This window comes from Arachis hypogaea, chromosome 11, assembly GCF_003086295.3.
Source record: "Arachis hypogaea cultivar Tifrunner chromosome 11, arahy.Tifrunner.gnm2.J5K5, whole genome shotgun sequence".
Classification (NCBI taxonomy): domain Eukaryota; kingdom Viridiplantae; phylum Streptophyta; class Magnoliopsida; order Fabales; family Fabaceae; genus Arachis; species Arachis hypogaea.
Window position 1 is genome coordinate 60,762,431 of NC_092046.1, and position 24,934 is coordinate 60,787,364.

General features: G+C 36.7%; 1 non-coding gene across 1 annotated transcript; it reads right to left on the reverse strand.

The window, feature by feature from the left end:
* Nucleotides 1–22,160: 22,160 nt before the first annotated feature.
* Nucleotides 22,161–22,268, reverse strand: LOC112726077 (small nucleolar RNA R71). The gene has a single exon (XR_003165145.1). It is a non-coding gene; the product is annotated as a small nucleolar RNA R71 (small nucleolar RNA).
* Nucleotides 22,269–24,934: the final 2,666 nt, after the last annotated feature.

A 24,934-nucleotide genomic window follows, 5' to 3' on the forward strand; every position in this document is an offset into this window, starting at 1 on the left:
TTGTTAGCCACTTTGAGCTTTTTAATCCCCTTTTGTTCTATAACCACATCACTAGCCTTAAGCAGAAAAACAATTAATCACCCCAAATGAATCTTTGGTTAACTTAAGATAGAGATTGTGCATCAACTAAGTGTGAGGAAACTGTGAGAACAAGGGTTAATAAGGGAATGTATCATGTTTCTAACTTATTTAATATTGGGAATTTGGGAACCTACTCATGAAAAACCAAAATAGAAAAATAATGGAAAATCCATGTGCATTGATAACTTATGTTTGCTTTTATCATTCAAAAAAAAATTACCCCAATGTTAAGCTTTAATAGAAAGATCAATGCACATGTGATAAAAGTAAAAATAAAAAATTTGGTACATGAGTATGTGATGCAAAAGTGGGAATTATGGGTAGCTAGGCATGAATTTAAAAGTATATAGAGTATATGTATGTTAGGTGAGAGCTTAGGTTAGTCAAAGATTCATATTACAGCTCACTTGGCCATACATGTATCCTTACCTTCACCCCAGCCCCATTACAACCCTAAAAATACCTCATGATGTTTGCATTGGTATGCTAAATATTTGTTGATTGGTTAGATAAAGAACAAGGTTTAGAAAGCATGACTAGGGAAGAATAGAGTGATTGACCCTAGACACTTGAGAGTTAGAGTGATATACACTACCAATAAGGGTTCAATGCTTGGTTCTATGTTCCCTGCTTTCATGAGCTCTCTTCTTACAAGTTTACTTGCTTTTTATTGTACGATTTGAATTAGTGGAATTTGGTTTATGTTTGTCTTGGAGAACTTGTTTGCTTTTAACCACGTAGGCAGAATCATTTTAGCATATAGTTGCATTCACATATAGGTTGCATTTCATGGGTCCTACTGTCCCTTATTAATTCTCTTTGCCTCCTTGAGCTTAGCATGAGGACATGCTAATGTTTCAGTGTGGGGAGGTTGATAAACCACTATTTTATGGTTTATCTTGTGCTAATTTGAGTGATTTTTATCAGCTTTTCACCCACTTAGTCATATGATTTGCATGGTTTTACAATTCCTTCTTGGATTTATTCTATGATTGAAAACATGCTTCCTAAAGCTTCAAATTGTGTATTTTAATTTCTCCTTTATACCACTCGATGCCGTTATCTGTGCGTTAAGTGCTTCAGGCTTTATAGGGCATGAATGGCTTAGAGAATGGAGAGGAAGCTTGCAAAAATGGAAGGAGCATAAAGGCGACAACTAGCGAGAAGTGACGCAGACGCATGGCTCACGCGTGCGCGCAAAACGGAGAAAATCACAGCGATGTGTACGCGTGCTTGACGCGTACGCATGGAAGTAAATCAGCACAACAACGCGAGCACGCGCCTGACGCGCACGCGTGGAAAGGGAATTCGGCCAGTGACGCGTACGCATGACCGACGCGTACGCGTGACAAGCGCGATCTGTAGAATTAATAGAAATTGCTGGGGGAAATTTCGGGCCACGTTTTGACCCAGTTTTTGGCCCAGAAACGCAGAATAAAGCTAGGGAACATGCAGAGACTCAGGGGATAACTGAACACGTTCTCATAATTCACAATTTTAGGATTAGATGTAGTTTTTAGAGAGAGAGGTTCTCTCTTCTCTCTTAGGTTAGGATTTAGGATTTCTTCTTCTCAATTTCCAAGTTCAATGTCCCTTTTATTTATTTTCTCAATTTAGTTTATGATCTCTTTATGTTTATATTGATTTTCTATTTAATACAATTTGAGGTATTTCAGATTTGATTTTGCTTTATTTTATGTTATGGATGCTTTTAATTTAATTTAAGATATTTTCCCGTTTTGGCTTTGGTTAAATAATTAGTAACATTTGAGTTATCAAACTCAGCTGTTGATTGAAATTGGAATTCTTTGCTGATTAATTTGTACTCTAATAACACTAGTCTTTCCATAGGAGTTGACTAGGACCTGGGGATCAAATCAATTTGTCCACTTGACTTTCCTTTGTTTAGCAAGGGTTAATTAAAGTGGGAGCAAAATCTAATTCTCATCATACCTGTTAAGGATAACTAGGATAGGTCTTCAATTTCTCATACCTTGCCAAGAGATTTTATTAATTATTAATTTATTTTTCTTGTTATTTAAATCACTTGTTCCATATTTCAAAAACCCAAAAATATACTGTTTTACATAACCAATAATAAATCATACCTCCCTGCAGTTCCTTGAGAAGACGACCCGAGGTTTAAATACTTCGGTTATAGATTTTATTGGGTTTTGTTACTTGTGACAACCAAACTTTTGTACGAAAGGATTCTCTGTTGGTTTAGAAGCTATACTTACAACGCGATTAATTTTATAATATTTCTTTACTAAATAGAAATCCGATCGTCAAGAGGTCGCCAATGCTCCTCTAGATCTGAACCCCAGGGTTAGTGTGGATCCATTCTGATTAAGGATGAAGCTCCTACAGTTCATTCTCCTTAGTGATCCTACTTAAAACACCACAGTCAAGGTCGAATCTTACGGATCAGAGAATGCTGCACCTTTGGTTCTAGCCTCTACCACAAAGACTCTAATCTCCCTATACCTTGGCTGAACCAGTGTGTCGAGAAGTCCCCAACAAAGTCATGGATTAGCTGTCTAAGAGATGTATAATTAAGCTAGTGGTTCATCATTGTCCGATGAAGGACTCACTCTGAACCCATATAGAATGAAATAACCTTGTGCCAGTTCAACGCATTCATATTGATGAAGAACGAAGATACATCTTAAAATAGAGAATCAAACACGTATTGAGAAAGAATAGTAGTACTTTATTAATCCATAAAACTCAGCAAAGCTCCTCCTCTCAACCTAGGATGTTTAGAAACTCATACTGATAGAAAATACAATGTGCAATTTAAAAATATGGCATAAAGTCCTGAACAAGGGTGATCCTTGTTCTATATATACTAATCTAATGAATAAGGATTACATAAGAAGGGTAAAACAGTCTTTTAGTGCTAAAATCCACTTTTGGGACCCACTTGGTGAGTGTTTGGGCTGAGCTTGATTGAGATCCACGTGATAGGAGGCCTCTAGGGCATTAAAGGCTGGCTAGGGGGTCCTTTATAGATGTTGGACGCTGGTGTCTTCTCCTTTGGGTATTGGACGCTAGAATAGGGCAAGAGGCTGGCGTTGAACACCCATTTTGGGCCTTCAATTATGAAGCAAAGTATGATTTATTATATATTTATGGAAAGCCCTTTATGTTAGCTTTCCATAGCCATTGAGAACTCTCCATTTGGATGTCTGTAGCTCTAGAAAAGCTCTTTCGAGTAGAAAGAGGTCAAATCCGGACAGCATCTGTAGTGCTTTCTGTGCCTCTGAATCAGACTTTTGCTGCAGCTCCTCAATTTCAGCCTGAGAATACGTGAAATTGCATAAAAACACACATACTCAAAGTAAAATCCAAAAATGTGAATTTAACAATAAACCCTATGAAAACTTAATAAAACTTAAACAAAACATGCTAAAAACTATATGAAAACAATGCCAAAAAACGTATAAAATATCCGCTCATCAGAACACCAAACTTAAACTGTTGCTTGTCCCCAAGCAACTAAAAACAAAGTAGGATAAAAAGAAGAGTAAGATACAATAAATCTCAGAGTTCTCAATGAAGCTCAGTTTCAATTAGATGAGCGGGACTTAGTAGCTTTTTACTTCTGAATAGTTTTGGCATCTCACTATCCATTGAAACTCAGAAGTGTTGGCATCCTTAGGAACTTAGAATCCAGATGATATTATTGACTCTCCTATTTTAGTTCTTTTTTATTCTTGAACACAGCTTCTTTAGAGTCTTGGTCGTGGCCCTAAGCACTTTGTTTTCCAGTATTACCACCGGATACATAAATGCCACAGACACTTAACTGGGTGAACCCTTTCGGATTGTGATTCAGCTTTGCTAGAATCCCCAAATAGAGGTGTCTATAGTTCTTAAGCACACTCTTTCTAGTTTGGATCATGACTTTAACTGCTCAGTCTCAAGCTTTTTACTTGACGCTTGGTTGAGCCGCTTAGGCCAAGAACTTTTTGTTTCTTTTAGGCTCTCCCAACCATTGATGCTCAAAGCCTTGGATCCTTTTACCCTTGCCTTTTGGTTTAAAGGGTTATTGGCTTTTTCTGCTTTGCTTTTTTTTTTTCGCATGCATATATATATATATATTTTCTTCTTTTATTGCAACATGCTTTTTCTTTTTCTTTTTGCTACTTTTTCTTGCTTCAAGAATCAATTTTTAGATTTTCAGATTACCAATAATACTTCTCCTTTTTCATCATTCTTTCAAGAGCCAACATTCTTAACTGCAGTTTCAAATATGCACTCTTCATTCATACATTCAAAGTTCATGTATCTCTAAATTCTTTTAAAATAAATTTTTTCTTTTAAGCAGGGTAAGAGATATATGGAACATTTTATAGCCTTAAGACATAGATGATCATGCAACTAGAACAAGAGAACAGACAATAAAACATACAGAAAATAGAAAAATAACGTAAAAGCAAAGGAATTAAGAGAACGAGTCCAGCTTAGTGATGGCGCCTACTACTCCTCCTTGAGGATCCAATATAGTTCTTGATCTCTTCAATGTCACGCCCTTGTCTCTGCTATTCTTCCCTCATGGCCCTTTGTTCTTCTCTAATTTTATGGAGGATGGTGTAGTGCTCTTGATGTCCCAACCTCAGTTGCTCCACATTTAAGCTCCACTCTTCCAGAGAGGTATTCAGTTAATCCCAAAAAATTTTGGAGAGAAAAATACATCTCTTGAGGCATCTCAGGGATTTCTATTGAGGCGGCTCTACATGCTCTTGCTATGGTCTATGTGCTGGCTCTCTAACATGCTCCATCCTTCTTTTAGTGATGGGCTTGTCCTCTTCTATGACAATTCCAGCTGAATTGGATAGGTGACAAATGAGGTGAGGAAAGTGGAGGCAGGTGCCTTTCCCTTCTTTTTCCTTGAGGTTTCACCAGTCTTTGGTGCCATACTTAGGAGTTGTAGAAGTCAAAAAGCAAAGCTTTTGCAATACCAAACTTAAGAGTTTTGCTCGTCCTCGAGCAAATATGAACAATGGGGAAGAATAGAGTAGAAGAAGGTAGAGTAGGTGAAGACTCTGTGGGACCTACTGGTCCTAAGAGGCTAGGGAATTCAAATTCTCTTCCTTCATTATGGGCGTTGAACGCCTAGCTTCTTCACCATACCTGGCGTTCAACGCCAGCTTGCCTCCCATTTGTGGCGTTAAACACCCAGGAGGAACCTCCTTCCTGGCGTTCAATGCCAGGTCTTTTGCCTTTTTGGGCATTGAACGCCTAGCCTAAACGCTTGTTGCTCCCAAGAGGGCGTTGAACGTCAACTCTGGCTCCTTGTCTGGCGTTCAATGCTAGGAAGGTCTTTGCTCTAGGGTATTCTGTTTCCAGCTCTGACTATTGCTGTTTCTGTTCTAACTACTGCACATGACCACAAACATTAAAAATTAAGGGAAAACTTTAAAAATAAACAAAAATAAACTCAAAGGAAATAAACAAAAGAAATAAGAACAGAAATACTCTACTTATGGTTGGGTTGCCTCCCAATAAGCGCTTCTTTAATGTCATTAGCTTGACGGACAACTTCTTTCAAGGAGGAAGATAGTCATAGAGGAATAAATTCTTATTCCTTACTGGGAGTGTCCTTCCTGTGCTCTCATGGAATAGCGTAATACACTCAAGAGATAGGAACTTGTTCACTGCCTGAGGCAGGGTTGGGCTTGCAGCAATATGCTGGTGTCCCTTTTTACCACTTCCCTCTTCCATGGTGAATACCATGATGAGATAAGTGAATACTACCATCTTCCATGGTGAAAAGCATTCAGTAGGGATATTTTTGTTTTTCTAGCCCCTAGGCATCTTTCTTTTGGGGCCTTCCTCCTTTGTGGATAGTATACATCCAACACCAAACGTAGAGGGATTGAATTGATTTCATCCAAGAAAGGAGGCTTGAATGCTGAATCCTTTATGCAAGTGCCTCCCTTGTCAAGGGGTAATGGAGGGTCAAGAACCTTGAACACCATCCAGTCCTTATGCAAGGTAATCCTTGTGTTCCTGTGCCATTTTGATTCTCAGCTTCTTCATCATAGATGAAGGTATCAGATTTAAACTTAAACCAAGATAATACAGAGCTTTGTCAAAAGTGATCTTTCCAGTAGTCCATAGGATCTAAAAGCTCCCTGGATTTGGCATCTTCCTTGGCAACTCATTCTAAATTAGTGTACTGTATTTCTCAGTATGTACCTTTATTTCATCTCCCCTTAGGTCCTTCTTTTCAAATACCTCTGTAAAAGAGATATTGACTTGCAGCTTCTTAAATGCTGCTTGGAGATGATCCAGTTGCTCATCTTCTGGTTCTGTTTGCACGCCTAGGAAGGGTATCTCTTGAGGCTCTTTCACCTCTGCAAGGGCATGCTCTGTGGGAATCACAGGCTCCTCTTGCACGCCCAGAGAAAAATCAACTTGAGGTTCCTTTTCTTCTGTAGGGGCGTGCTCAATTTCATTCTTAGGATCCTCCTGGTCCTTGATTGCCTTAAGTCCCTCAGTAGCAGGCTCCTAAGGTTTGGCCTCCTTGGCGAAGACTACTGTCTCACCTTCTTTTAAGGTCTCCTTCCCAGAGAGAATCAGGCTTTCTGTGAGGGTCCTATAAGGATGCACTTCCTCAAACAACTCAGTAAAAGGAATATTAACCTGCTCAGGTGTCCATCGATCATGGGTGAGAGTGTCTCCTTAAGGGTAGTTACCATTCATATCACTAGGAGCATTATAAACCTCAGCAGGGGGTGCAGCTACAGTCTCCATGTCTAGAACTTCTGTCCTAACCGGAGTCTCCTCACAGGAGTGTAAGTGCTGGTTATTGGTAGTTATCTCAATGAGCTCGTCTGCCTCTTCATGTGTCTCTATAAAGTACAGAGGACTGTTTGCAAAGTGATCTACTGTCTTCCTAACTATCTCAGAGATTACTTCATAGAAGATCATTGTCTTGCCCCATCCTGAGAACATATGGGGAGGACATTCCTGAACATCAGCTTGTACCTCTCCCAAACATGATGGAGAGACTCACTCTCCTTCTGCCTGAAGGTCTGAACATCGGTCACTAGCTTAGTTAATCTCTGTGAGGGAGAGAACCTGTTCAGGAATTTGTTAACAACCTTATCCCATGTGTACTGTTCACAATTCCTATAAGTTCCATATGCCACCATTTATTTGCTTGATCACTCAGAGCGAATGGGAAGAGTTTTAGCCTAGAGACTTTAGGGTTCACCCCATTGGCTTCTATAGTGTCATAGAACTGTAGGAAGTCAGAGATGAACTTACTGGGGTCTTCCTGTGGGTGTCCATGAAACTGGCATTTTTACCGTAACAGCAGGACCTGGTCTAGGTTGATCTTAAAGTCATCTGAGTCAATACGAGTGTCAAATGTATAGGAGCCCAGAGGTTTCCCAATTCGTGCATTCCTCTTTGGATCCATAGTGACCCCGGTGTCTCTTCATTCACAAATACGAGACAAAGAAAAATGGGAGTCTCTATGTCACAGTATAGGAAACTAGAAGATTTTCGAAAAAGAAGAGAGAGAAATAAGTGGAGAATTTTCGAAAATAGAAGAGAGAAAAATTAGTTAGGAAGTTTTGAAAAAGAAGAAAGAGAAAACAAATAACTAATTAAGAGAGATTCGAAATTAAAATAAGATAGTAGATTAGAAAAGATTTGATTTTAAAATTGAAATTGAAACAAGATAAGATAAGAATTGAAAAGATTTGAAAAATATTTTGAAATTAAAATTTAAAAGAAGACAAGATAGAAAAGATTTTAAATTGAAAAGAAGATAAGTTAGGTAAGTAAGATAAGATAAGAAAGTTGAGAAAAGATAAGTTTTAAATTAAAAAGGTTTGAAATCAAAATAAAAAATTTAGTTTCTAATTTAAGAAGATTTGAGATTTAAATTTTAAAAGAAAGATAAGATAAGAAAGAATCAAATTTTAAAAGAAAAGATTTGAAAAGAGGTTGAAGAAGATAAGATTTAAAATATGATTTTTGAAAAAGATTTGATTTTGAAATTTGAAATTTGAAATTTGAAATTTCAAATTTTGAAATTAATTTTAAAATTTGAATTTGAAATAAGATAAGATAAGATTTTGAAAATTGAATTTTAAATTTTAAATTTTGAATTTGAAACAAGATAAGATAAAGATTTGAAAAAGATATGATTTTTTTAATTTAAATCTTGACTTAACTAACAAGAAAACACCAACATTAGAAAATTTTTGAAAACAATTAGCAATAATTTCGAAAATTGTAATTAAGGATAAGAAAAGATATTTTATTTTTTTGATTTTTGAATTAATGAAGAAAGAGAAAAATAACAAAATGATACCAAACTTAAAATTTTTAGATCTAAGACACTTGGAATTTGAAAATTGTAAAGAAAAACACAAAGAGATACCAAACTTAAAAAATTTTAAGATCAAAACTAGAAGAAAAACAAGAACACTTTGAAGATCAAGAAGAACACCAAGAACAAAACTCAAAGAATTCAAAGAAAACAAGAACATGCAAAGGACACCAAACTTAAAAATTTTGAAAACCAAAGACACATTTTCGAAAATTTTAAAAGAAAAGATTTAAGAAGACACCAAACTTAAAGATTGACACAAGACTCAAACAAAAGACACTATTTTTGAAAAAAATTTGGAAAAAGAAACAAGAAAATTCGAAAATTCAACCAGAACACAAACAAAAGACTCAAACCAAAAACAAGGATTAAATAAAGAAAAGAAAAAAATTTTTGAAAAATTTTTTATAAAGAAAACAAGAAACAGGTAACACTCAAAGTAAGACGCTCAAAAGGAAATACATAGGCAAAAACAGAAAAGATTTTGAAAGATTTTTTTATTTTTTCGAAAAAAAAGAAAATAAAATAAAAGACTCAAACAAAATTAAAGACAATACCTAATCTAAGCAACAAGATAATCCGTTAGTTGTTCAAACTCGAACAATCTCCGGTAATGGCGCCAAAAACTTGGTGCACGAATTCTCACACTTTGTACAACTGAACCAGCAAGTGCACTGGGTCGTCCAAGTAATACCTGAGGTGAGTCAGGGTCTATCCCACAAGGATTGTGGTTTGAAGCAAGCTATGGTTATCTTGTAGATCTTACTCAGGCGGATAGAAAAGTTGTTGGATTTGTTTAAATGCATAAAAAGAAAATAAGATGGAATTACTATGTTTGATTATAACCAGTGATAAGAAGATGGTTAAGGCTTGGAGATGCTTTGTTCTTTTGGATTAATCCGGTCTTATTGTTTTCTTCAACTGTGAGTGATTTCTTCTATGGCAAGCTGTATTTGATCAACGCTAGTTGAGAGGTCGCCAATGGTCCTCCATATCTGAACTCCAGGATTAATGTGGATCCATTTTGATTGAGGGTGAAGCTCCTGCAGTTCATTCTCCTTAGTGATGCTACTCAAAACACCACAGACAAGGTCGAATCTTCCAGATCAGAGAATGCTCCACCTTTGATTCTAGCCTCTACCACAAAGACTCTAATCTCCCCATACTTCGGCTGAACTGGTGTCCCGAGAAGTCCCCAATGAAGTCGTGGATTAGCTGTCTAAGAGATGTATAATCAAGCTAGTGGTTCATCGTTGTCCGATGAAAGACTCACTCTGAACCCATGTAGAATAAGATAACCTTGTGCCGGTTCAACGCATTCATATTGATGAAGAATGAAGATACATCTTAGAATAGAGAATCAAACACGTATTGAGAAAGAATAGTAGTACTTTATTAATTAATAAAACTCAGCAGAGCTCCTCCCCTCAACCTAGGAGGTTTAGAAACTCATACTAACAGAAAATACAATATGGAATTTGAAAATATGGCATAAAGTCCGGAACAAGGGTGAACTTTGTTCTATATATACTAATCTAATGACTAAAGATTACATAAGAAGGGTAAAATAGTCTTTTAGTGCTAAAATCCACTTCTAGGGTCCACTTGATGAGTGTTTGGGCTGAGCTTAATTTAGATCCACGTGCTAGGAGGCCTCTAGGGCATTAAACGCTGGCTAGGGGGTCCTTTATGGGCGTTGGACGCTGGTCTCTTCTCCTTTGGGCGTTGGACGCCAGAATAGAGTAGGATGCTGGCGTTGAATGCCCGTTTTAAGCCTTTAATTCTGAAGTAAAATATGGAGTATTATATATTTCTGGAAAGCACTGGATGTTATCTTTCCATAGCTGTTGAGAAAGCTCCATTTGGATGTCTGTAGCTCTAGAAAAACTCCTTTGAGTGCAAAAAGGTCAGATCCGAACAACATCTGCAGTGCTTTCTCTGCCTCTGAATCAGACTTTCGCTCCAGTTCCTCAATTTTAGCCAGAAAATACCTGAAATTGCATAAAAATACACAAATTCCAAGTAGAATCCAAAAATGTAAATTTAACATTAAAATCTATGAAAACTTAATAAATCTTAAACAAAATATACTAAAAACTAAATGAAAACAATGCCAAAAAGCGTATAAAATATCTGCTCATCAGTAGGGAGGACACAATGGTAGTCGCTCCCTTTCCCTAGCCTCTGGCTTGCACGCGGTCCTCCGACCTTTGATTGCTCCATCCTTGATGCATGTTCTCATTAAAATTTTCATTCCCTACAACATAGTTGTAACCACACTCATAGCCAAAGGGGGTGAGAATTCATGGTGAAACGACAAAATAAAATCAAAAGCTAATAAGAAATAATGAAATCAAACTCCTAAAACTAGCAACAACTAACAAAGAAGTAAAAGGCAAACATATTCATAATATATACAATAACCAATAATAAGACACACATTTGTAATTCCCCGGCAACGGTGCCAAAAACTTGACGGAGGAAAAATGTCAGTATAAAATTTCACAAAAATAATCTCGTCGAAGTATATATCTAAACCGACAATTAAACCTCAATCAACGTTTAACTTGTTTGTCACAATGCAAACCAATAAAAATAATCGAAGTATTTAAACCTCGGGTTGTCTCTCAAAGGAATTGCAGGGAAGTGTACTTATAATTGGTTATGGAAAAGTATTTTTGGAGTTTTTGAATGTTGAACAAGGAATGTAAATAACAAGAAAATAAACTAACAATTAAGAAATGTCCTAGCAAGGGTTGAGAATTGGAATTTCTATCTTCATTATCATCGTCAATTGTGATGGTAATTGCCTTTTGCTCTCACTTAGTTAACCTCTGACAATTGAAGGAAAGTCAAGTGAGCAAAATCAACTTAAGTTCACAAGTCCTAATCAAAGATTAGATTTAGTGAAGCTCAAGCCAACTAGCAACTTTCAATCACCAATCAACAAGAGACTTCGACAATTCAAGAGTCTCCAAATTACTCAATCCAAGCCAAGAACACAAAAATCTATTTTAAAATCCAACCAAGCATTTTATCAAACACTTGGAAGGCACAAAATAAAAACATAGAAAATTAACAAGGAACAGTAAAATCTAAGACTAACAATTGCAAGAAAATAATAACCACAAATTAAAAAAAAGTGACAATAAATATAAAATACCTCAAAATGCATTAAAAAGAAATTAGAATCAACAATGGGTCATGAACAATAAAGCAACAAGGTAAAGGAAATAACATACAAAACCAAGAAAGCAAAGAGGTAATAATAAGAAATTAAAAGAGGGACTTGAATCAAAATAAGAAGTAGAACCTAAATGATGCCTTGGAATCTTTGGCTAGTTTCACAAGCCATTTTCTATATTTTTTACTTGGTTTCATTCATTTTCTTAGTCAATAAGCAAGCATTTGGATGAGTAATGTATGCATGTCTTGATTCAATCAAACATTGTGAATTATAAACATTTTCATGAGATTAATGCAAGAATTACTTGATGCAATCAATGATGCATTATCTTGTGACTATGGCAAAGCTTTGACGCACTTGTTTGATTGATGATAGGCAAGGAGAAGCAAAGAAAAAGCAGAGAGGTTGTGGCGTTAGTGGCCAAGTTAGCCCACTAACTCCATGGTTAACATTAGCTCAAATGAAGAGGTTCCGGCGTTAGTGGCCAAGTTAGCCCACTAACGCCAGTGCTAACTTGACTCAATGAAGAAGGCAATGTTAGTGGCCTACTGATGGACGGACTTTTGCTAGTAAAGAATTCACAAATAAGTTCTCGTTGCAAGTATAGTTTCTAAACTAACAATAATCCTTTCGTACAAAAACTTGTTTGTCACTAAAGCGAACCCAATAAAAATAATAACCGAAGTATTTAAACCTCGGGTCGTCTCTCAAGGAATTGCAGGGAGGTGTAGTTATTATTGGTTATGGAAAAGTATATTTTTGGGGTTTGGAATAAGGAACAAGAAAAGTAAATTGCAAGAAATTAAATTAATAATTAAGAAAACTCTTGGCAAGGTATGAGAACCAGACGTCCTATCCTAGTTATCCTTATCAATTGTGATGAGAATTGTTCATTGCTCCCACTTAGTTAACTCTTACTAAATAAAGGAAAGTCAAGTGGACTAATCGAATTGATTCCTCAAGTCCTAGTCAACTCCAAGGGAAAGACTAGCTTTAGAGGTATCCAAATCAACCAGCAAATTTCAATTGACAATCAACAAAGGAGTTTGATAACTCAAGCATCTCCAATTAATCAATTCAAGTTAAGAATGTAAAAAGCTAAATTAAAATCATAAATGTGAAATACCTCAGATTGCATTAAATAAAGAAATCAAATCTAACATTGGAAGGTTCATAAACCAAATTGGAGAAGAAGAGAATCAACAAGAATAATAGATAAACCGGAGTACTAGAACAAATAAAAGTCGAAGGGAAACTAAATTAAAGCAGAGTAGAATCTAAAATTAAGAAAAGCTAATCCTAAAATCCTAAAACCTAGAGAGAGGAGAGAGCCTCCCTCTCTAGAAACTACATCTAAAAACCTCAATTGTGAATGAATGAAAGTTGTCCCTTCATTCCTCCACTCTGTAGCTTCTAATATGTGTTTTCTGGGCCGAGAACTGGGTCAAAAACAGCCCAAAAATTGCTGGGGATGAATTTTGATACGCTGATTTTTCGTAGATGCACGCGTGCTCGTGATACACGCGTGCGCATCATCTATCTTCACAGAAAATATAGCAAATTATATATCATTTCGAAGCCCCAGATTTTAGATTTCTAACGCAACTAGAACCGCCTCATTTGGACCTCTATAGCTCAACTTATGGTTGAATTAGTACGAAGAGGTCAGGCTGGACAGCTTAGCAATTCCTTCAGTTTCTTGTATTTCTTCCACTTTTGCATGCTTTTATTCCATCCTCTAAGCCATTCCTGACCTATAAATCCTAAAATCACTTAACCCACATATCACGGCATCAAATGGTAATAAGAGAGAATTAAAGATTAGTAATTTAAGGCCAAAGAAGCATGTTTTCAATCATAGCACAAAATTAAGAAGAAAAATGTAAAATAAGCGAATTATATGAATAAGTGTGAGTTTAGTGGATAAAATCCACTCAATTAAGTACAAAATATACCACGAAATAGTGGCATCACCTACGTTAGCTCATCAACGCTACTACACAAGGAGAAAAGCGCCAACGTTAGTGTGTTAACGCCACCCAACGTTAGCACACTAACATCTTCGATCATTTCACAAGTTGGGAGCTAGATGAATTGTCTAGTATGCGTACACACAAAGCAGTGTCCGTACGCATTAGAGGAAAATTGCTCAGTGTGCGCACACATGAAGCAGTGTGCGTATACACAAGTGGAAAAACTCATCAAGATGTGCACGCACGGAGTAGTGTCCATACGCACAAGAGAAAAATTGACTAGTGTGCGCACGCACAACACGCAGAACGTTAATGGCCACGTTAGTGTGTTAACACCAATAGCAATGCCAGAATGGGCTTGAAGGCAGCGTTAGTGGCACTGTTAGTGCACTAACGTCAGTGTTAACGCCAGCTGAGAAGAGAATTGTGGCATTAGCAAGGTTGTTAATGCCAGTACCAACGTCATTTCCAGGGGGCACTCATGCAAGTATGTGAGCGTTAGTGAGCTAACGTCAGTGTTAACTACAAAAGGGCCACTCCTAACTTGCTTCAACTAAGGCCAAAAGCCCACATCCAAGTACTTGAAGACTCAATTGAAGATGAGAAGAATAGTATATATAGGAGAGTTTTTGAACTTAATAAAAGGGGGGGGGGAGATTGATACAAGGGCTTACACTGGAGGATACTCTAGAGAGGGCTTAGCTTAGAACTCTTAGTTTGATACACTTTAACATTTATGCAATTTTACATTTGAGCTTGTATTAAGTTTTGGTTGATTTTCGTGCAATTTCAATTTCTTGCAAGTGTTCTTAGATCAATGATTAACTTAACCTCAATCATTAGTGGGAGGATCTCTATTGTAATTCAAATGAATTAAGGAAATTCTTCTTCTTCTCAATCCGCTTGTTGTAGCCTAAGAGACAACTTCTATGCTTAATAGATCGATTCACTACCGAAAGGGGGTTTAGATCTACTTGAATCTCTATGTGAGCCTTGGAAGAGGGATCATAGAATTCACGTTGAAGCTCTTTCCCTCACAACTCTCTTGATCAATAAATTCCTGGTTTGAATTGAGATCCTGAGAACTTGTGTGGCTTATGGATGAGAGAATTGCACTTAACCTCTTCTCATGAACAATTAAATCAAGGAATTGGCAAATGATTATGTTAAGAGAAATTGAATCACCAAGGGATTGGGATTCAATTACTACAATCCGCCATAGATCTACTTCATATAATTGAGAATGAAGTTGAGACCCATTGATTCATGAAGGATTATAATATCTCCAATCCCTAATGAATCTCACCCATTGTTATTCTTCATTTAAATTGCTTTGAGTTCCCTGTTATTTTTTATTCCCAACACCCAAAACCCATTTACATTTCATGCAATTTACCTTTCATTGCTATTTACATTCTTGCTTTTACTTTCTTGTCATTTAAGTTTCAGCTCTTTAATTTCTTGTCATTTAAGATTCTGCCATTTACATTTCCCAATTTACTTTCAGCACTTTAGATTTCCAGCAATTTACATTCTGTTAATTCAATTTCACCAAAATCATCAAATATTAGCTTGACTGGATAAATCACCTAACTAAAGTTGCTTAATCTATGAATCCTTGTGGGATCGACCTCACTCAACAGTGAGTTATTACTTGGCGATTCGGTACACTTGCTGAAGGAATTTGTGTTGTGCAAATTTCCAGTCATCAAGTTTTTGGCACCGTTCCTGGGGATTGATTCAGATTAACAATGATTAAGTGGGTGATAGTCTAGATTAAGTACTTTTCTTTTGTTTTCTTTAAAGCACACTAACTGTTTGACACTTTGTGTCAGCTAACTTTAACATCACTCTAGTACTAGAGTGATCATTTTGCTTTTAGTTTGTCTTTGTGTTGTGTATGCCAGGAGGAAAAAAAGCAACATCAATATCTTTTGATTCCGAGCCAGAGAGAACCTTTCTAAGACTGAAAAGAGAAGCTAGGGGAAAAGAGTTGTTGGTGAAGAGGATTCAGAAGAGGACTCAGAAGAGGACTTGGATCAAGTCATGGAGGATGAGATACACAACCATCATGAAGGGGTGGCCAACAACAATGGCCAACCTGCAAGAAGGGTGCTAGCCTCTTACACTATTCCTGATCCTAGGAATTGTAGGAGTAGTATACTCACTCCTAATGTACATGCCAACAACTTTGAGCTTAAACCTTAGCTCATTACCCTGGTTCAGAATAACTGCCAGTTTGGAGGAGGTGCCTTGGAGGACCCAAATCAACACTTATCCATTTTCCTGAGGATATGTGACACTGTCAAAACTAATGGTGTAAACCCAAACATCTACAAGATACTTCTATTTCCCTTCTCTCTCAGGGATAAAGCAACTCAGTGGTTGGAGACCTTCCCAAAGGAGAACATCACAAATTGGGATGACTTGGTTAACAAATTCTTAGCCAAGTTCTACCCCCCTCAAAGAATTATCAAGCTCAAAATTGAGGTGCAAACTTTCAGACAATTGGAGGGAGAATCACTATATAAGGCTTGGAAGAGGTATAAGGCACTGATAAGAAGATGTCTTTCGGATATGTTTAGTGAGTGGGTGAAGCTCAAGAACTTCTATGAAGGTCTCTCCATGAAAGCAAGAAAGGCATTGGACTACGTTTCAGGAGGGTCACCTCAAATGATGAAAACTCCAGAGGAGGCACATGATCTCATAGATATGGTGGCTAACAAACAGTACTTTTACTCCTCAGAGAGACAAGCAACTCCAAAGAGAAGTGTATATGAGCTTGAGGGTGTGGATGCAGTCCTAGCCAGAACAAGCTAATACATCAAAAAATTCAACAACAGATGAAAATGATGGCAAAAAGGATGGATGGACTTCAATTTGCTGCAATCAGCACAATAAGCCAAGCTCCAAATGCATGGGGCCAAAATGAAGAAAGCTTTGAGGCATACAACAATGAACAGCAAAGTCCTGAGCAAGTCTAGTATATGCACAACACCTCAAGCTCTTCCCACAATGATTTCCATGGGGACACATACAATTCTTCATGGAAGAACCATCCCAACTTGAGGTGGGGAGACAATCAGAAATAATGGCGGAAGAATTCTAACCCCAATAACTTTCACAAAACAAACAACCAAAACCATCACCCCACTAATAACAATCCATATAGAAAACCACAAAATAATGATTTCACATCCACATTCTTCCCACAAAATAACCTCAAATAACCAAAACAACTTCCACCAACCATCAACATCCCAGCAATCCCAGCCATATCAAGAGTCTCAAAGAATCTTTAATCTAGAGATGATGATGGAAAAGCTCATAAAGAACCAAGAGGTGGCAAGCAAGAACTATGAAGCATCAATGAGAAACCTTGAAAGACAAATAGGATAACTATCCATGCAACCTTCTGAGAGTCCAATTAATGCCCTCCCAAGTGACACCATCCCTAATCCAAAGGAAGAGTGCAAAGCGATATAGCTTAGAAGTGGCAAAAAATTGGGAAAGGACAATAAGGTTGACAGCAAGGAAGAGATAGAGATTCAGGAAAATGATAATGTGGATCCCAAGAAGGATACTGAGCCACAAGCTCCAAGGAAAGGCAAGCAAGCCTTAAAGTCACACACACAAGAAAAGAAAGAAGAAGTGAAACCATACATTCCTCAACTACCTTACCCTTAGAGATTACACAAGGAGATGAAGGATCAATAATTCCCTAATCAAAATAAAATGCATGAGTATGTGAAAAGTGAAGGATGGGTCGTTAGGTTAGTACTTAATTGTATAGATCATCGTAGGCTAGGTGGGAAAGTTTAAGCCTATCAAAGATTCAAACTATAGTCCACTTATCCATATATGATCCTACCTTGACCCTAGCCCCATTACAACCTTTGAGAAAGACCTCATGATATTTGTATGCATGCATTGAATGATTGTTGATTATTAGATGAAGAAAAAATTTCGAAAAGTATGATTAGGGGAGAATTGAGTGAAACAACCCCTAAACACTTGAGTGAATAGAGCGGATACACATCCAGTGTGGGTTCGATTGCTCAATTACATGTATTCACCACTATCATCTATATTCATGCAAGTTTGTAAATCCTTTTGATAATTCAATGCAATTGTGGGTTGGATTTTGATTATCATCACTCTAGCCCTTATGCTTATATATATTCTTTTAGAAGTTGAATTGTTTTGACCAAGCATTTACATTCATATAGATAGTTTGCATTTAGATAGTTTAGTTGCATTGAATAAATGTCATACACTTTGCTTCATTCTTGGTTTAGCATAAGGACATGCTAAGGTTTAAATGTGGGGAGGTTGATAAACCCCCTTTTTAGGGTTTATCTTGTGTGGAATTTAGAGCATTTTGATAACTGATGAGCGGATAATTTATACCCTTTTGGCATTGTTTTTACAAAATTTTTAGTATGTTTTAATTACTTTTTATTATATTTTTATTAGTTTTTATGCAAAAATCACATTTCTGGACTTTACTATGAGTTTTTTTGTTTTTCTATAATTTCAGGTATTTTCTGGCTGAAATTGAGGGACCTGAGTAAAAATCTGATTCAGAGGCTGAAAAAGGACTGTAGATGCTGTTGGATTCAGACCCTCCTTCACTCAAAGTGGATTTTCTGGAGCTACATAAACCCAATTGGTGCACTCTTAATTGAGTTGGAAAGTAGACATCCTGGGCTTTCCAGCAATATATAATAGTTCATACTTTTCTTGAGATTTCATGGCCCAAACTGGCGTCCAAAGCCAGTCTAAAATATCTTGGCGTAAAACGCCCAAACTGGCACCAGAATTGGAGTTAAACGCCCAAACTATCACCAAAGCTGGCGTTTAATTCCAGGAATAGCCTATTCATGTGAAAGCTTCAAGGCTCAGCCCAAGCACACACCAAGTGGGCCCCAGAAGTGGATTTTTGCACTTAGTTACTCATTTTCTGTAAACCCTAGTTACTAGTTTAGTATAAAAACTACTTTTAGAGATTTATTTTACATCTTTGATTACTTTTGATCTTTGATCAGTTATAGAATTTTATCATCTGTTGTTCACGTTTGGAGGCGGGCCTCACGGCCATGCCTAGACCTCTTTCACTTATGTATTTTCTACAGTGGAGTTTCTACACCCCATAGATTAAGGTGTGGAGCTTTGCTGTTCTTCATGAATTAATGCAAGTACTATTGTTTTTCTTTCAATTCACGCCTACTTCTTCTCCAAGATATACTCTCATACTTAATTCAGTTAAGTCAGAATGAAGGGGTGACCCGTGACAGTCACCCAATCTTTGTTACTCGCTTAGCCAAGATCTGCGTGCCTGACAACCACAAAGCGGTCTATATGATGTTGAACGTAGTCATTGGGCGACACCCGGAGTATATTCTCTTGGATATCTAATACACGGACCGAGTCCGTGAGATTAGTATCTTCGTGGTATAGGCTAGAATCATTGGCAGCATTCATGGAATCTGGAAAGTCTAAACCTTGTCTGTGGTATTCCGAGTAGGATCCGGGAAGGGATGACTGTGACGAGCTTCAAACCTGCGAATGTTGGGCGCAGTGACAGTGTGTAAAAGGATCAATGGATTCTATTCCGACGCTAGTGGGAACCAACAGATGATTAGCCATGCGGTAACTGTGCCTGGTATTTTTCATCCGAGACGAGAAATCCGACAGTTGATTAGCCGTGCAGAAACCATAGAGGACCATTTTCACTGAGAGGATCTTACAGCTTGCCATGGAAGGGAGCATGCATGGTTGGAATGAGGCAGTAGGAAAGCAGAGGTTCAGAAGCAATAAAGCATCTCCAGACGCTTATCTGAAATTCCCACCAATGAATTACATAAGTAACTTTATTTTATTTTGTGTTTTATTTATATTTTAATTATCAAAACCTCATAACTAATTGAATCCGCCTAATTGAGATTTACAAGATGACCATAGCTTGCTTCAAGCCGACAATCTCCGTGGGATCGATCCTTACTCACGTAAGGTTTATTACTTGGACGACCCAGTGCACTTGCTGGTTAGTTGTGCGGAGATGTGAAAAGTGTGAATCACGATTTTTGTACACCAAGTTTTTGGTGCCGTTGCCGGGGATTGTTCGAGTTTGGACAACTGACGGTTTATCTTGTTGCTTAGATTAGGTAATTTTATTTTATGTTTAAGCCTTTTTAAAATTTTTAGTTTTTGAAAAATTCAAAAAAAAATTTATGTTCTTCAGAATTTTTAAGAATGAATTCTAGAGTTTCATAAGATATGTTGAAGCCTGGCTGGCTGTTAAGCCATGTCTAAATCTTTTGGACCGAGGTTTCCACTTATCTTTGCAAGAGCCTTTTGATTCCCATCAATTTGGCTGTTGTATGTAATGTCCTGCTAAAGCTTGGCTGGCCATTTGGCCATGTCTAATTCTTTTGCACCGAAGCTTTAGACTAACATTGCATGATTCCTGGAATTTCTATTAAAAATTTTGAATTTCTTTATTTTCTTTTTCCAAAATATTTTTGAAAAATACAAAAAAAATAATAAATCATAAAAACAAAAAATTTTGTGTTTCTTGTTTGAGTCTAGTGTCAAATTTTAAGTTTGGTGTCAATTGCATGCTTTTAAATTTTTGAAAATATATGTATTATGTTCTTCATTGATCTTCAAGTTGTTCTTGATGATTTTCCTTGTTTGATTTTTGACTCTTCTTATTTTGTGTCTTTTCTTGTTTTTCATACGCATTTTCAAATTCATAGTGTTTAAACATTAAAAATTTTTAAGTTTGGTGTCTTGCAAGTGTTTCTTTTCTTAAAAATTTTCAAAAATGTGTTCTTGGTGTTCATCTTGACATTCAAAGTGTTCTTGGTGTTCATCTTGACATTCAAAGTGTTCTTGCATGCATTTATTGTTTTGATCTTAATTTTTTATGTTTTGTTTCATTTTTGCTGTTTAATGAAAGAAAAAAATAAAAAAAAAAGAGAAAAACAACAAAATGATATCTTTTTTCTCTCTCCTCATTAAAAATTCAAAAAATAAAAAAAAAATCCTTCCCTTATTTTACTCGTAAATTTCGAAATTTTGAATTGACTTAGTCAAAAATTTTCAAAATTTGGTTGTTTCTTGTTAGTCAAGTCAAAATTTCAATTTAAAAATTCTATCTTTTCAAAATCTTTTTCTTAAAAATCAAATCTTTTTCATTTTTTCTTAATATTTTCGAAAATTTTAAAATTGATCTTCAAAATCTTTTTCTTATTTTTATTTCATAATTTTCGAATTTAATGCTAACAATTAATGTTTTCATTCAAAAAATTTCAAGTTGTTACTTGCCTATTAAGAAAGGATCAATCTTTAAATTCTAGAATAATATCTTTTAGTTTCTTGTTAGTCAAGTAATTAACTTTAATTTCAAAAATCAAATCTTCTTAATTTCCTTTTCAAATCTTTTTCAAAATAGATTTCAATCATGTCTTTTTCAAAACTTCATTTCAAATCTTTTTCTAACTTCTTATCTTTTCAAAATTGATTCTCAAATCTTTTTCAATTAACTACTTGACTCTTTGTTTGATTTTAAAAATTTACTATTTCCTATCTTTTTCAAAACCACCTAACTACTTTTCTCTCTCTCTAATTTTCGAAAATCACTAACCCTTTTTTTCAAAATTCTCTTTAATTAACTAATTGTTTTAAATTTTAATTTTATTTTAATTTTATTTCTTTGCTTAAATTTTGAATTCTAACTAATAATTAAAATAAAAACAAAAATATTTTTCTTTTCTTTTAAATTCAAATTCGAATACTCTCTCTCTCTCTCTCTCTCTCATCTCTTTCTATTTATTTTATTTATTTACTAACACTTCTCTTCTTCTTATAATTCGAACCCTCTCCCTCTCTCTGTGTTTGAATTCTTCTTCTTCTCCCTTCTTCATTCTATTCTTCTATTCTTTTACTCACATAAATGAATCTCTATACTGTGACATAGAGGATTTCTCTTCTTTTCTGTTCTCTTCTTTTTCATATGAGCAGGAACAAGGATAAGAACATTCTTGTTGAAGCTGATCTTGAACCTGAAAGGACTCTGAAGAGGAAACTAAGAGAAGCTAAAGCACAAAACTCTGTAGAGGACCTAACAGAAATTTTTGAAAAATAAGAAGACATGACAGCCAAAAATAACAATAATGGTGGAGATGCAAGGAAGGTGCTTGGTGACTTTACTGCACCCACTTCTAACTTCTATGGAAGAAGCATCTCAATTCCTGCAATTGGAGCAAACAACTTTGAGCTTAAGCCTCAAGTAGTTTCTCTAATGCAGCAGAATTACAAGTTTCATGGACTTCCATTGAAAGGTCCTCATCAGTTTTTAGCTGAATTCTTACAAATCTGTAACACTGTTAAGACCAATGGGGTTAATCCTGAGGTCTATAGACTTATGCTTTTCCCCTTTGCTGTAAGAGACAGAGCTAGGACATGGTTGGACTCACAACCTAAAGAAAGCCTGAACTCTTGGAAAAAGCTGGTCAATGCCTTCTTGGCCAAATTCTTTCCACCTCAAAAGTTGAGCAAGCTTAGAGTGGAAGTCTAAACCTTTAGATAGAAGGAAGGTGAATCCCTCTATGAAGCTTGGGAAAGATACAAGCAATTGATCAAAAGGTGTCCTTTTGACATGCTTTCAGAATGGAGCATCTTATGTATATTCTATGATGGTCTGTCTAAATTGTCCAAGATGTCATTGGACCACTCTGCTGGTGGATCCCTTCATATGAAGAAGACGCCTGCAAAAGCCCAGGAACTCATTAAAATGGTTGCAAATAACCAGTTCATGTATACTTCTGAAAGAAATCCTGTGAATAATGGGATGACTCAGAAGAAAGGAGTTCTTGAGATTGATACTCTAAATGCAATATTAGCTCAGAATAAAATATCGACTAAGCAAATCAATATGATTTCTCAATATCTGACTGGAATGCAAGCTGCATCCGGCAGTACTAAAGAAGCTTTCTCTGAAGAAGAAGCTTATGACCCTGAGAATCCTGCAATGGAAGAGGTGAATTACATGGGAGAATCCTACGGAAACACCTATAATCCTTCATGGAGGAATCATCCTAATTTTTCATGGAAGGATCAGTAGAAGCCTAATCAAGGCTTTAATAATAATAATGGTGGGAGAAATAGGTTTGGAAATAGCAAACCTTTTCCATCACCTTCTGAGCAACAGACAGAGAATTCTAAGCAGAGCATCTCTGACTTAGTAACCATAATCTCTGATCTAAGTAAGACCATTCACAGCTTCATGACTGAAACAAGGTCCTCCATTAGAAATTTGGAGGCACAAGTGGGTCAACTGAGTAAAAGAGTTATCGAAACTCCTCCTAGTACTCTCCCAAGCAATATAGAAGAAAATCCAAAAGGAGAGTGCAAGGCCATCAATATAACTTACATGGTCGAACCTATATAGGAGGAAGAGAAAGTGATTTCCAGTGAGGAAGACCTCAATAGACGTCCACTGGCCCCTGAGGAGTTCCCCATTGAGGAACCAAAGGAATCTGAGACTCATATAGAGACCATAGAGATTCCACTGAACTTACTGTTGCCATTCATGAGCTCTGATGAGTATTCTTCCTCTGAAGAAGATGAAGATATTATTGAAGAGCAAGTTGCTTAGTATCTAGGAGCAATCATGAAGATGAATGCCAAGTTATTTGGTAATGAGACTTGGGAGGATGAACCTCCATTGCTCATCAATGAACTAAATACCTTGGTTCAACAGAAATTACCTCAGAAGAAACTGGATCTCGGAAAGTTCTTAATACCTTGCATCATAGGCACCATGACCTTTAAGAAGGCTCTGTGTGACCTTGGTTCAAGTATATACCTTATGCCACTCTCTGTAATGGAGAAACTAGGGATCTTTGAGGTACAAGCTGCAAGAATCTCACTAGAGATGGCAGACAATTCAAGGAAACAGGCTTATGGACTTGTAGAGGATGTCTTATTGAAGGTTGAAAGCTTTTACATCCCTGCTGATTTCATAATCCTAGACACTGGGAAGGATGAAGATGAATCCATCATCCTTGGAAGACCCTTCCTAGCCACAGCAAGAGCTGTGATTGATGTAGACAGAGGAGAGTTAGTCCTTCAATTGAATGAGGACTACCTTGTGTTTAATGCTCAAGGATTTTCTTCTGTAACCATGGAGAGGAAGCATGAAAGGCTTCTCTCAATACAGAGTCAAACAGAGCCCCTACACTCAACTTCTAAGTTTGGTGTTGGAGGCCATCATCAAGCTCTGAGTCTTTGTGAAGCTCTCTAAGAGCTCACTGTCAAGCTATTGACATTAAAGAAGCGCTTGTTGGGAGGCAACCCAATGTTATTTAATTATATTTATTTATATTCCATTGTCATTTTATGTTTTCTTTAGGTTGATGATCATGTGAAGTCATAAAAACAACTGCAGAATTAAAGCAAAATCAAAAATAGCATAAAAAACAGCACACCCTGGAGGACAGGCTTACTTGCATTTAAATGCCAGTAAGGATAGCAGAATGGCCGTTTAACGCCTAGCCTGGCAGCATTCTGGGCGTTTAACGCCAGAAAAAGGTGTCTGGTGTCTGGCTGGCGTTAAACGCCAGAAATGGCAGACAGACTGGCGTTTAACGGCAGAAAAGGGTGTCTGGCTAGCGTTAAACGCCAGAAAGAGGCAGCAGACTGGCGTTTAACGCCAGGAAAGGTAGTAGAGCTGGCGTTTAACGCCAGAATTAGCACACAGAAGGCGTTTGAATGCTAGAATGGTGCAGGGAGCAGAATTCCTTGACACCTCAAGATCTGTGGACCCCACAGGATCCCCTCTACCCCACCTCTTCTTCTCTCCTCTTCACACATTTCCATAACACTCTTCCCCAAATACCCTTGACTAATCCCATCAATAACTCTTCCCCAAATACCCTTCACCTATCAAATTCTACTCACATTAGGATTTTTGCTGGTAAAGAATTTTATAAAAATAGTCGCGTTGTAGATATAGTTTCTAAACCTACAGAAATCCCTTCGTACAAACGTTTTGGTTGTCACAAGTAACAAACCCCTTTAAAATTGATAACCGAAGTATTTAAACCTCGGGTCGTCTTCTCAAGGAGCTGCAGGGAAGTATGTTTTTATTATTGGTTATGAAGATTGTAAATTGGGGTTTTGAAAATAAGGAGCAAGTAATTTAAATTGCAATTAAAATAAGTAAATGACTGTAAAATAAACTTTTGGTAAGGTATGAGAAATTGGAAGTCCTATCCTAATTATCCTTATCAATGGTGATGAGAATTGAGTCTTAATCCCACTTAGTTA